Source organism: Rhinichthys klamathensis, unplaced genomic scaffold (assembly GCF_029890125.1).
Source record: "Rhinichthys klamathensis goyatoka isolate OS25496 unplaced genomic scaffold, OSU_Roscu_1.1 h1tg000007l_1, whole genome shotgun sequence".
Taxonomy (NCBI): domain Eukaryota; kingdom Metazoa; phylum Chordata; class Actinopteri; order Cypriniformes; family Leuciscidae; genus Rhinichthys; species Rhinichthys klamathensis.
The window spans coordinates 1,367,503-1,382,852 of NW_026606560.1; the positions used below are offsets into that span (position 1 = coordinate 1,367,503).

General features: G+C 37.8%; 1 protein-coding gene across 6 annotated transcripts in view; it reads right to left on the minus strand.

Moving 5' to 3' along the window:
• Window positions 1-15,350, minus strand: part of mast2 (microtubule associated serine/threonine kinase 2) — a 178,388-nt gene that overhangs the window by 97,693 nt on the left and 65,345 nt on the right. The window lies entirely within an intron of this gene.

Sequence of the window (15,350 nt, forward strand, 5' to 3'; positions counted from 1 at the left end):
TGCCAGAGGAAAAGCAAATTATGTGTTTGGGTATTCTGTGTGCGCATGTCTTTGTAGTAAGATCACTTGTAGTAAGAAACCATAGTAACTAAGTGTGCAGGCACTATACAAATACAATGAATAATCTGAACTCTTCATTCACAAGTAGATTTGCACAAAAAAAAAAAAAGTAATTATTACTAGCTTTGTAATTTGTAATGATTAATTCTGTAATTACAAGGACTGTCAATTGAGTATGATTAATACAATAAATAAATAAATAAAACTATTAAATCATTTAATCATGTTCCCTGACCTACACACAAATTACAGAAAGAATTTTCTTAAATGACTTTTTAAAAAAAAGACAGAGGGCAGCAACAGCCAGTGAAGCTGTGGAGTTATTTTCCACTAGCCTGGCTAACGTCTAGGGATGGGACGATTACCGGTTTCACGATAAACCACGATAAAATGTACTGACGGTTAGTATTATCGTTTAAAATTTAATTATCATTAAAACCGTGTTTGATTATCGCAATTTTAGTAACTCACTGTTAATCCAGTCCAGCCAGCAACAGTCTGACGCAGGCGCAGCACGCAATGTTTTTTTGTTTTTTTTTCGAGAAGGAATGGCGGAAGGCAGTGACCGTGCTCGGGATATTTTTCTTGCCTTTTAAAGGTGAACTAAGTAACTTTTTTACCTTAACCGAACAGCTTTGGAGTCATTGTAATGTTTATATTACTGATTTTGTGTTGAATGGTGGTCGTCTCGCACCCCCCTGGTGCCTGTGAGCCGCAAAACCACCCTTGCAACTTTGGGGCGGCGAGCCGCCGGCCTCAGTGTTAGGAAGTATCGTGTGATATCAGGTCTCGCGAGGTAACGAATTGCTTTACGGCAAAAAAACAGATCTGATAAAATTCTGATAAAATGAGCATCAAACAGAAATAACCCAGCGCCGTATACATGTGGTCTTGGGCGCGCGCAGCTCTTAAAGGGGCCATACCTTATTTCCACTCGTTACACCGTCCATCCTACTGAACAGGTACCGGTGTACAGGGGGAGGGGATCCGGCCGTGAGTGCGAGCCATCTCTGCGTGAGTGCTATTCACGACAGTACGAGTACTCCACAGCGACTCTAGGGGTCGCTGTTTGACAAAAACAGAATTCCTACTTAGTGCTGCTTTAAGAGGAACAAATCTGAGGTGTGGTCATATTTTGGCTTTTACAAAAGTCCTGAGGGAAACTTGATCGAGGATGGTAACCCTGTCAGCACAAAAAGTCGCTGCAATAGAAACACTTCAAATCTGCCGAGTCGTCTTGTGTGGCCATCACCCAGTGTTGTATAGCGAACGCAAGGCAAGTTAACTTGGACCTCAATACCAAAACTACGTCTGGGAAATAATTGGGCACGAAAAATTGTTTTGAGTTGAAATATATTATGTCACCCACTTGAAATAAACGTGCAGCTTACACGAAGAAAGGTTCGCAGCAAGTGGCTTTGAGCCAAAGACGAACGAACAACTTCAAACAATACTATTATTAAGAGTGACATTTTAAGGGATAGTATAATGTATAGTTTCATTGTACACTTGTTACACCGATTTTATTTTTACCACATAATTACGGGGACATATTAAATTGAGATTAATGTTTTAAATCTTACCTGTTTATAAAACCATTTTGTACAGCGTACAAAACAATCGTCCAGACAAGATGATCACAACAATATTATCAAACTCTGCAAACAATAAATCAACTCTGATTTCATTTCCAATCCAATCAAAAACGGTAGACACAAGACGGCAAGTTGTATTTGAATGAAACAAGAGCGCGCGTCCGTTGTAATACATGGATGTGCGCGCTGTGTAATAATGCGTTGCTATTGACGACGGTCATTATAAAGAAATGGCACAGACTAGAATCTTGCTTAAAAAACTGCATAGAGCTGCTTGTTTTATTTGTTGTTTGTTGATTTTCAAATATAAAACTTGTTGAAATGTTTTCAGTGTGAGCATCAGTTCTTTTTGAACATCTTCATCTCATTTTAACAAAACCGTGATAATATTGATAATCACGATAATTTTGGACACTATAATCATGATATGAAATTTTCATACCGTCCCATCCCTACTAACGTCAAACCACGTCTCATTGAGCCACATGTTCATTTTCTCGTATTTGAGGCGTGGTTTACGAATGCCCAGAGCCGTTTATTGGGTGCTACGAATCTCTATCAAATGCGCCTGTACGTAGCTCATAGCCAATCGTTTCAATTATACCAGATGACGTATGTAGAGCGAAAGAAATTACACGAGGAAGAAGACGATGGGAAAATTTGATCCATGGTATCCAGACTGCCTAGCAGCGTGAATAAAATCGCGCTGCGCAAAGGCAGTATGGGGAAACCCAGGCTAATTTTCCACAGCAACATAGCTGCTTTTTGACATTTTCAGCCATTTATGATTAATCACTAATATTACTTTGTTGTTCTTCTTTAAACTCAAAATTTAATAAAACACATGCAAAATGTCATGTGATTCACCTTTTTTTTTTATGTTTTCACAGGACTTATGTCTATACATGGATGCAAACACAGATGGTGATGGCCCTGAATCTATGAGAGGAGAAAGAAAATGGTGATTAGGTGAATCACAAAAAAACAAGTCAATGACTGACTGTCCATTAAAAAAACAATTCTATATCTCTTGAAGAACTATTCCCATTTTTATATCTCCAGGCACTATCCAGTCCAGTTAACTATAAACTCCAGAAACCTGTTTGCAGAATTGCTTTGAATAAACTGTCCAGCTAAATAAGCAAGACAAAGCAGCCAATGTGACCTCATTGCACCCTTTACATGCACTTGTATATACAGTCTGATTTATCACATTTAAGTTCAAGGGTTAAAGGTCAAGTCATGGACTAGAAAGGTAACATAGCCCACTGCCACAAGTCTTATCAATGAACTGTTCTCTGAAAAGTGGGCACTATCTCATGTTTAGTTACCCAGTAACTGAAATTTTGCCAGTTAGCCAAAGGTGTGAGAATGAGGCATCTGCTGGAGGCAGCCTACATTATTAACATCTTCAGGAACATCTGAAGGGCAGTGTGAAACATTGGGTCAAGTATTTTTAGCCAATGTTAGCATAGCACAAGCTGATTTATGCATTTAAATCCAGATAGTGTAAGTCAATCCATTCAGGTCTGTAAACATTTTATGGAGCTCCCTTAACAAGCCACTTAACTACAAATGACAGATTTATAATAACACATATGTTCTAAATGTGATGGTGGTGAGGTCAGAAAAGAGGGGGGACTGGATCTAAATGCAGATAAACTCATTTTAACAAAGATAAACCCAAAACATACAAGAAAAAAAGCAAACAAGAACCAGAACTGAGAACTAAAACCTAACAAAGAACAATGAAACACAAGGGGTATTGCTGCATTCACACCATGTTGTAATTACGAGATGACAACAAGTGACTTTCTACTCTGTGCCGTTCACATCCTCAGACCCGGAATTATGCATATCTACGGTAACACTACCAACGCCAAAATGAATCTGCAACATTTCGGTGGTAGAGCGGTCACGTGGTGAATTCTGAGTTTACAAGTTGTAATTATGAGTTCTACAAGGACGTAAATGCTGTACAAGTCGAAATCTCACAATTACGGCAGTAATTCCGATAATTCCAGTATGGAGTGAACGTACCTTATACAGGGAATAACAGGGGAAATAGGGAAAACCTGGGGATGATCAAGGAATTAAATCAACAAAGATACTACTACTATGGTGCAAAACAAAAACAGTAAACAGGAAAATAAACGTCCAAAACCAGACATTAGATATAAGGACTGCTTATAAGTAGATAGGTTTCCATCCAGGTATTTTTATGCAAAGTTTGGAATTGGGAGTGTGTCCCACAATTTGGAATCAAAGACTCAACCCACATCTCACTTAGGTCACCACTGAGACAGAAGAGTCGTTTTACCTTATTATTGTCGGGAAAGAAGGATTCAAATGAATTGTATGCTGTAAATATACATTACTAATGAACCCGCTTTATTGCAACATCCTGTGAGGCTTCAAGTAACTGTATTACATTACGAATGTGAGTCTGGCTCAGTTACACTCACTATTTCATGGCATGAAAAGCTGACGCATGACAAATATCCAGACTGTTCATGTAATAAGATAGTCCTGACCTAGCACACACTCCACAACACTGCTCCTGTTTCAAATCTGAAGCTACAGGAATGTTCAAAAAAGCATACAACCATAAGGGCCTGTGGTAACTGAGAATGATAACTATATTATCATGCACACAAAACGATAATAGCATTATGTTTATTATAAGCATGCATTCCACCCATATAAAAGTGAGATGGAATAAGGCTATCAATTAGGGATGTAACGATTCACTCACAACCGGTTAAAAATCGATAAAAATGTGTGACGATTCAAGTCGGTTGAAATGTTAAACGAATCGCGATACACATTTACTGTATAGCCTACTGTGAAGTTGTGAACCTCGCTTTACAGGCACAATAGCAGCGAGCACACACTGGCGTGAAGCTAGCGAGTATTTTCACTTCATTCATGGAACTTGATCTTGTGTGAGCCAAGCTCATCTTCCATAGGAATGAACTGAAAACGCTCGGTTTGCTCCGCTCGCGCTGCACCAGTGTGTGCACGCGCCGTCAAACAGTAGACATGGCGACGGCAAGCGAAGATGTTGACGTTGACTCATTCAAATCGGAGGTGTGGCGGCATTTTGACTTTCCGTAGACTAATAATAATCACCACCGTGAGAAGCACCAGTCACCTCCGTTTTCATGTAAAAGTCATTAATACGACAATTGCGAGAGCCACGGAGATCACAAGGTGCATCAGCGTTTCCATGGCAACCAGGTGTTGTATTTATTTTACTATCTCTTTCTCTAAATGAGTTTTTTTTTATTCTTACAGTGTAATGATACAAATTATAACAAAATTAGAATCTTGCCTTTATTACAATGTAAAACCCCTGCCAATCTGGTACTAATTTTACACAGTCTTTTACATAGTGTGCGAAGGTACCAGTGTCCAGCCTCTTGACCAAACAGACAGAAAGACTGAGTTGAAACAACCTTGAAGGGAATTTTTTTAATGTAGTTTTATTATTTGACAAATATATTTTAAATTAAAAAGAAATGTGCAGGATTTTGTCTGAGAAATAATAAAAGGGACACTTTTGTCTTAAATGTCATTTGTTTAAAAAATCGTGAGAAAATCGTATCGTGTATCCAGTATCGTGAATCGTATCGCATCGTGAGATGAGTGAATCGTTACATCCCTACTATCAATGTGTTTATTGTTGATGAGCTGGGTATTATTTTTTTTTTATCTCAAATTGACTACTCTTTTCCACAATTAACGTGTATGGCCCAAATTTACCACATTTATCTGAAAATAACTTCTGAAGGCATGGGGTCCGGGTAGTTAAACCTCTTCATGATCACTGTGAGAACTGCTTCCCTAAATTAGTAGATTGGGATAAAACTAGACTGGGATTAAAATGGTATAAAAGCATAATTATTTCACACTGAACTGAACTGACATACTGATTTCTATGGAAACATTAAGTCGTGGTTCAATTCTACATACATCACAATTATTTTTATGTATACAGTATTGAACATATGGAATACTATATATATACACAAACACAGATGTATTAATAAACTATGTTTAGTTGTAGCAGTTCCTTCTGTCACACAGCGTGTTTGTGGACTACAGTTCTCATTGAGGTGAGAAGTGATGTTCCTGCGCCATTCGCTGGGCACGTAATGAGGGAGTCGGGAAGGGCTAAAAGCAAACTTGACAGCAGAAATGGATGCCATTAATCTAGTGCGCAATTACAAATATGTGATATCACAAACAAAATCATTTAGACCGACCCGGGGAGAGAGGAAACCAAAAAATAATTGAATTCAAAATATAGCAACAGGACAACATTTCTGTAAAAGCAAATCTTATTCTGGAACCCTCAGGGTTATAATGTGTGTGCCTATTGAGAACTAAACCACAAATGAATGATGAAAACACACATTAGCATTTAAGAAAGTAAGACAGTTATAAAAGAATCATTTAAAGACATATAACATGGCAAAGATGTCATCTGCCTCATTTATAAGCAAAAAGGTAAATGTGAACTTGAGCTGTAGGTAAAATGCACAACATCATTTTTGAACTCTATACAAACAGTGCACTGAATTGCACAATTTGAATTACCAGCCCACTGAATGTCAAAGATGTTCAAACAAAACCAGACGTCATCTGATGCCACTAAGCGGTCTCATAGTGACGAGGGACTTGTTGAGGGCAGGTTCTGATTAGAGAGCTGATCAGACTGCAGTAGAGGGTGTTATCAAGGGCTCCAAAAAGAGGGTGATGTCACAAAGTATCTGTGGAGAGCAGGCACAGGCTGCTTCCAAGAAATGGCATCATCAGGGGCACTAAATAATGAGTGCTGAGCAAGCTTCAGGCCAAAAAAAACAAACATTTTTAACTTGGTCTTAGTTTTGGGAGTCGTGGGTGAGTGTGTGTGCTGAACATGACTGTTTATGAAGAACTGGTGGACTTTCTGGAAAATCATATTCTACAGTCCTAAAAATACTGAAATAACCAAAACATGTCCTGTAAACCTCCTTGAATAACTCATGGATTAACTGCAATGTGGGGTGTGGGGTGCTTAATCCAAAGACGAGGCATGATGCAGAATGAACGATCAAGAATTACTCCAATAAACACAGACGATAACAAAACTACCATACTTTAACTTCAGACAATGAACAAAAGGAACAGAGGGGAAAATAATTAACGGAACATGGAACAAGTGAGAACTAATTAGAAATCATGACAACTAATGAATGAACAAGAACACAGGCAAAACAGGATTAATTAAAAACAATCGTTGAGATATTTTCCTCAGTAATTATTTGTCCTGAAAACTTTTTTTTTTTTTTTATTTAGACATTTACGTTACCTTGTATTACTTAATCTTCTCAATCTGGCAAAGTGCTGATGATCTGACGACACGACAAACATGTACTTTGGAGTTTAGCGATGTTCATTGTGAAATTCTGCTCAAATGAAGGTGTCATACAGCCAGTCTATGTTCCTTCACGAGGCTGGCTGTGACTCTGTGACGAACTGTAAGAAATCGAAACATGATTCTAGAGTCTAGACCATATTGTTTGCGATCCTAGTTGGTGAATAAAATGTGGTGTGTGCAACCTCTGTGCTACTATACAAAGTAAAAATTAAACATAATTTTGAATTCTTAAATAGGAATTTCACTTTTGCACCTTTCGAATATCGTTCTTTGCGGTCTGTATGTATGATTTTGCATTTGTGGAGCAATCTGAATATATGGTTCATCTCATTTGCAACTGAATTTCTTCTCATAAAATATCTAATGTGAAGACAAATTACAAAGCCTTCACCAAAAGCTTGCATCACCAGAAGTCGCATTAATGGTAAGCAGTGTTCAATTTACTCTTATCAATACAATTGTAATCAATATATATTTGTTTGTTTTTTTCATTTGATAAAGCTATCATAGTTGATTACATGAAGTCCATGTGCCACCTACAGGCCTATTAGGTAATTACATTACCCCATATAAATATACTGTATATAAAAAAGTAGGCGAAAAATCAGATTCAGCCAATTCTCAATTTTCTATACTATATAGAAAATTGAGAATTTGCTGAATTAGATTTGTCGCCTACTGTTTTATAAATACTGCATATTTGGACATACTCACTTGACATACTGCTTTTGATAAATTAAGTTTTGATGAAAAGATTGAAGACAGTAGACGGAGTTTACTGTCTTTTACACGTCTCCGTTAAAGACGTGTCTCTTTAGTCAAGCATTCACATAATGCTTACCTTTTAGTCCTCTGCTATGCCATACGGAACCGTTTGCCACTGAAACTGCTTAACGCACCAGTGGGGCTCGACAGCCTTATAGACAAACGGGTCGGTCCGTATGGTTGCGGTTGGGTTGCGGAGAGTTTGGGTTACGGAGAGTTGTGAGATTATGGTTTTCTAACACCTACTCCCGTGTAATGGAAATCATTATGAACATCAGCTATGCTAATTATTTCCCATCTGCCTTTCTGCTGTTATCTCGGGACGCTTGTCCCGAGAAAAATGGCGTTCGTAGGCTCCAGTTGGTATCCTGCCTCTCACGGGGATTTCGGATGCCTCAACGCCTGTGATGAGAAGACCAACGCCTGTGAAGAGACGACTCAACGCCTGCGAAGAGACGACTCAACGCCGGCGATATGTTATCCCCTAAATATTACATGATTAACTAAATGTATTTTTTCCAGGTACTCTCTGATATGGACTTACTGTAAAGCTTCTTTAAAACCCTATGATTGTTAGCCAGAGGAGAACTGTCCCCTGACTAGCCTGGGTTCTCCCAAGGTTTTTTTCTCCATCCAATCTGATGGAGTTTTGGTTCCTTGCCACTGTCGCCTTGCTTTTGGCTTGCTTAGTTGGGGATATTTAATATTCAACAATATTATTGAACTGTGTTGTACTACTTTCATGTTATCACTGTGAAGCTGCTTTGATGCAATCTGTATTGTGAAAAGCGCTATATAAATAAATGTGACTTGACTTGACTTGACAGTAAGATTGTTTTTTTTAGAGAAATATATTTCATTAAGAAAATTGTATTTTCAAATAAATGCTTTTCTTTCCAACTTTCTTTTTATTAAAGGATCCAGAGAAAAAAATCCACAAAAATATTAATTAAATTAAACTATTTGACTGTTTGAAAACACACATTACACACTTGACCTTTAATAACCTCCTTCCTTCAAGTGCACAACTCAGGAATGTTATTGAGGAGGGTTTAAACAAACAAACAAACAAACACTAGTTTCACAATGATGTAAGCATTTTGACAAACAGAAAGAACATCCAGATAAGAGCTTCTGTGATAAACTTTCTCTCATCACCATTGAAAAGCTTGTCATTCAACTAAAAGCTGTCAGTCAGCTTCCTCATGCAAGCAGTAAAAAGTAAGGAAGAGGTTTAACAGCAGCAATAGCATCTCTCCTCAACACATGCACAGTAATGAACGTTTAGCCTACTTTTGCATGACTATTTACAAAGAACAATTCTGTTTCAACAAAACATTCTCATAAGGGGAGAGATTATCATGTTTGCGAGATGAAGGCCTGCAGGACACTCTCTTCTTAAAAAACCCATTAAGCTAGAAAAGTTGATTTAGAAACAAACAAACAGTGCTTTCTCTGCCGGGAAAAGCAAATGAATAGAGAGGTGCAGGGATGACATTTTTTATCGTACGTTTTATTTTTCATAGGCCAAAACCCAGAAACGAGCCTTTTAGTACTTACGGTTTCTTCGTCCAAAGTCAATGGGTTTTTAAAACAGGTTTTGGGTTAAATATCTGAAAAAAGGACTATGATTAACACAAGCTCAAGATATTTTCACGTTTTATTCTATGACATAAAATACATCAGTAATATCCCCTTGTGATTTTTGAAAGCTTTTACTTGTCTTGAAAAAGGCAGTTGCTAACAAGTCTAAATGGGTCATCAAGCAGGACAGGTAAACTCTTTTTACAGCCTCACTGTGTTTCTAATCAAGGTCTTGCAAACTATTCTAACTCAAATATAAACTTTTTTTTAAATAAAGACAAGAGTTGTCGGAAGCTTAATGGTGGTGACGCTGAAGTCTTGTGGCCATAGTGTAGTTCGTTTATAGCCTATGTTTAGCTTTTTACTTCTGACGATTGTATTCAGACTTCAAAATTCATAGTTGTCTTCATTTGTGAAGATTATCATAATGAACAAACCATGTAAGATTCATAAACTTTTGTTGGTCACAGAGCTTATTTTCAACAATAATCTAAAAGCCAATGGAAAAATCCTATTGTGTTTGTTAAGGCAACTAGGGTGATGCTAACTTCCATGTTGTCCTACAAAAATAGCACTGCAACACTATAACCATTCACTTCAGCTGCCTATTCATCTACATTAAAAATCAACCACATGCATGCACATATTGTAACATCTGCTTCACACTGAGGTTAAAGCATAGTGAGTTGATCCGCAAAGTCTATATGCTCAGGGAGCGCATGTTGCAAGTTTTCAGTTACTTGCATCATTTTTCCAATCTTGTACCTATTAAAAACAAAGATCGTTTTACTGCTCTCAAACCCGCACTGGGAGTTGTATCACTAGCTAAGCACTTTCTTCAAGGATGTTCTTGGGTTTGGTAAGCAGCCAGTCAGAACATCAATGCCAGACTTCATCCATCATAGGAAAGGCTCATCTATCATTGCTCACAATATAAAGACAACTTATTCACCTACCGAATGCACGGGGCAGTGTAATGATAGCAGTTACAGTGTGTAAGTGAAAAATCGAGTTTGCTGCCTTGAGTGACTGATCCTTCCCAGCACTGCTGTCAAATAGACGTTAAGAGTAGATAAAGTCGAAGCAGTGCAAGCCACAGAAGAGGTGACAGTAATTACAAAAAAAACCCAATAAAATCCTATTCCTCAAGAACAATCGTTGCATTCTGCCCTAGTTGTAACTAAGGATGCATCAAGCGCTTGATTAAAGCTTAAAGGGATACTTCACCTCTGGAAAGATGAATGTGTATTTAAAATGGGTCATTTATGTAGAAGAAATGTGAAATTATTTTTGAATTTGGAGCTTTCTAGACTGAGAGCTAGAAAATGTATTTTTGGCTTATGTGGATGAAAAACAACAGCTCCCAGAATGCACTTGCTTCGCTGCCCTAGGAGGCCACGCCTACCGGTACAGAGCGCAGTAGTTAAACAACAAGTCTAGGCTACTAGTGAGTCTCCGTGATGAGTCTGCCCGAAAATGTTTCGAGATCGCCCAAAATGTCCGGGATTCGGCTTTTGCGTTCTACAGTCGCCATTCATTATGTTTACTGTGGCGAGCAGGACGAGTGAGGGCCGCGGGAGAACGGCGCGAGGCCGGTGGCGTGATTACCGATGCGCGACACCTGCGAGACGCACCGGTCTTGTACCTCTCACGGAGGAGCGGGAATTTTCTTAGCAATGTTAACCCTCTGGGGTCTGAGGTGTTTTCGGGGTCCTTGAGATGTTTTGGCATGCTCTGACATTTGTGCTTTTTTTAGTTGCTTATAAACATATTAATGGCACAGGTGAAATTACACTCTATATAGCACACACAGGGCTACCATAATATGTGAGCAACATGTATGTACATGTTTGTATTTTTGAGAGAATATTGTTTATGCGTGGTTATTGAAAAAACTAAAAAAAAAAGTTTCTAATATAAGGCCACAAATAACATACTAAATATCTGTCCACAAGACTTTTGACTAGTGGATGTTGTCGCCTAGAGTTTTTGCTTCAAATTGATCTGAAAATCATTCTGCCTAATCATTCACATAAAACAATAGATTGTTTTAAATTGTGAAAAACATTTTTTTGTTTGCAAAGGCAATATGCGGATGGGCGGAACGGCTCAACCCCCACATGAATAATTAGGCAGTTCTCACCTGAGCAGACTGCATACTAATGAGCCTTTCATTCAGGGGTGAGTGAAAATGTACAAAATGTTTCATTCATGCCTCACCCAGAAATTAAAAAAATATTTTTTAAATTTACACAACCTCATGTCATTCTCTCTTCTGTGGAACACTAAAGGTGAAGAACGTTTGAAGAATGGAGGAAACCTAAAAGTTCTGTTTACCATTGACTTCCATTGTATGGACAACAAAAAACACAGACATTTTTCGAAATCTCTTCATTTATGTTCCACAGAAGAAAGTAAGTCAGACATACAGGGTTGAAACAACATGAGGAAAAAATCAGGACTCATATCGACCATTTCATATGACAAGAAATTGGTCATTATAATCAGATGCAAGAATCCCATTTGGATACTTTATCCTAAACAACATTATGTGTATGAGAATTTCAGTTCAGGCTAAAAGTTATAAAAAAAGAAAAGAAAATCAGACTTGATCAGAATCAACTAATACTACATAATAAGCAACTATGATTGGAAGTTTACATTTTTAGATTTTTTTTCTCTAACCTTTTAACAAATAAATATAGCATTCAACTCAAGTAAACTCCAAAGCTAAGCTCTCAGGTTAAGCAAAAGCACAAGAATGTGTACCCTCAGAGCCTGAAAACCAACTCTCAACTGCAAAGCTCAGTGTCTCGGGGGGTGCTAGCCAAAGAGAGGACCGAAAACCTCACTGGCAGGAAAATGCATCCACATTCAATTTGTAGCAGAGGTGAAAATGCAATAATTATTAATGGCTTAGAGCGTGAGTCAATAGCAGCCTGTAAGACACTGATAGATTGGCAGAGAACAGTTTATCTAATGCACACATTGTGTGTGTGTGTGTGTATATATATATATATATATATATATACAAGCATTGGAGGTAATAAGATCTCAGAGGATGAATGAATCAATACAGCTCAAATAACCACACTGGAAACTCTGTGATGGGTCAAGAAGATCTCAGGGAAGGGAAGAAAGAGGGAGAAAGGCAATACATCTGATGTACAAATAATACTGAGTCTACATAGGAATCAATAGAGTATAGATTATTCTCTAGGTATCAATTCTATACACAGACTGAAAATAAGGAAAAGAATAAAATTCGAACCAGCCACCTCAACTGAACTCAACTAATCAATTCATCTGATTTCAGCCCAAATTCCGGTAGGTAGGCATCTGAGACAATAAATGAAAAACGAAATGAAATGAAAAATCAAATTATTTGGCAATATTAATGAAAGTTTTACAGAAAAATGGCCCTGGGACAGAATCTGCTGAAAACATTGAGATTTCTATCTAGGCAACAACAACAAAAAAGATCTGTCTGGTGCATTTATGGGAAGTTGGTGGGGGTTCACGACGTTCACCATCATTGTGATAAATGAGATGCCTTTTAGCACAAGAACTATCCTGACAGACAAGCAATAGAAGTGAATCACCAAGACAAAGTATGATGTCATTTTATTGGAATGCCTAATAGCTCTCACTTAATTAAAACTCATCTAAGTATAAATCACGTCTATAGATAAATCACAGTGCAAACTAAACTTTCACATGTGCAACATTTATGTAGAAGCAGAGAGTCTGTGCTCATATTGTACAAGATCCACTGATAAATTAAAAGTTCTTGACCCAATAGTCAGGCAACATAAAATTCTATTCTAGAATATTAATAAAAAATATTCTTTTAGAGTCACAAAAACATAAATCACTAACATTTCCTTAATATACTGCAGCCTGAGCGATGAGTCTCTTTCATCATCCTGCCTCATAGAAAATAGAGCAACACAACCAACACTCGTTATGGTTCTCCAGTGAAAAGCATCACAGAGATGCTTTTATTCCTTACTGCAACATTTTATTTCTGTTTTTCAATGTAGCACTTTTCCTACAGCTGAAAAGCCTAATAGGAGAATTATGTTTGTGCATAAGCGTCCAGAGGGATGTAAATGAAAAAGTGGAGCTTGTTTGTCTCATTGTCTGTTTTTTTTTTTTTCGTGGTTAGACGTTGGGCTCATAAATGGTGTGAAATCTCAACTTTAAAAGTGTGAGACTCTACAGTGCTGGATGGTAGTTCAATTGACCAGACTTTCCAGGAGCCGACTCTACCATTGCACCAACCGCAGCTCTTCTTACATAAAACTAAATTAAACCAGCAGCGAGTAACATGGCCAAAACTGCCACGGCACTGTTTATTGTGCAGATTACAAGAGTCAAACAAATTGTCCCAATGGGGTGAGCTAATTTACACAGTCTTACAGTGACAATGAGGCACAGGGCTGGCTGCTGTATTGACAGACAGTCTGAAGCTACAAGCGGGTTAATTAAAAGGGAGACATCAGTTCCTCCCTGGCTGATCCAGACTTGACTCAATCAATCACTGTACAAACTCAATAACTGTTTTTTCCAGCCCATCACATCCTGTTTGAGAGCATCTGATCAAATAGGAAAGGAGCTGGACACTGTCTCAGTATATTTAAACCCATATTTGGATCTAGGATCCAAAAGCGATAATGAATAATGAATGAGGGTGTCTCAGCTGAAAGAAGAAAACCACAGGCATGGTCAGCAGTATGTTTAGAAACCTTGCTTTTGTCTTCAATAAGAATCAGAAAAGCATAACAAATAATACATTATATATTATATTATATATAAACAACTACAGATCTTTCATTTTTCCCATTGCAAATTATATTATCAGCATCATTATATTATAACTCAAATTTGTTGAATTTCAAATTTGCTATAGTCCCAGAAACTGATATCCAATTCTTCTATTTGATGCAACTACCTAGAACTATGTAAATCCATATAAGGTCAAGGCTGGATGCGACCAGACACCCAAGGGGATTCAATCTGTTTAAATAAATAAATAAGTCTCAACCACCAAATCTTGCAACTGATTGTAAGTGAGAGTGACACAAAGAGCAACAGAGAGAGGAAAAAAAAAAAAACTAAATGTGAATCAATTCACAAAGAGACAACATTCACAACAGCCCTGACAGTTTCCACGGCAACCTTCACATGGCTTTTATACATGGCTGTGTTGGCTGAAGAAATAGATCTGATCTATGAGTGAAATGGCATTCAGGTAGAGCTGACCTCCAATAAGCACCTGATATCAAAGCACAGACAGCCACCAACAAATATAAATGACATGCAGTAGAAAGAGAAAGTGTATGTGCTGCTGATACAAGTGGGAATCAAAGGGATAGTTCGCCCAAAAATTAAAATTATCCCATGATTTACTCACCCTCAAGCCATCCTAGGTGTATATGACGAACGCAATCAGAGTTATATTAAAAAATATCATTGCTCTTCCAAGCTTTATAATGGTAGTGAATGGCGGCCCTGATTTTGAAGATCAAAAAAGTGCATCCATCCCTCAATAAAATTATTCCATACGACTCCAGGGGGTTAAAGACCTTCTGAAGCGAAGCGATGCATTTGTGTAAGAAAAATATCCATATTTAAAACTTTATAAACTAAAATAACTAGCTTCCGGCAGATGGCCTACGCAAGTCGAGTTACGCCAAAAGAGTAACTTCTGACGCGATGTATGACGTAGGATGTAGGAGTGTCCAAAGCTTTGACACCTCTCGCGGTTCAAACAGATAGGGCTGGCCAACAAACTCAGGCTCCTCTTCTCTTATATCGAAATTCTCAAACATTACTCTTCAAAAATTCTCATTTTAGACAACTAATTTGTGACCAGTGTTATGTTTTGCTCTATCCTCTGCGCTTTTCTTGCACAAACG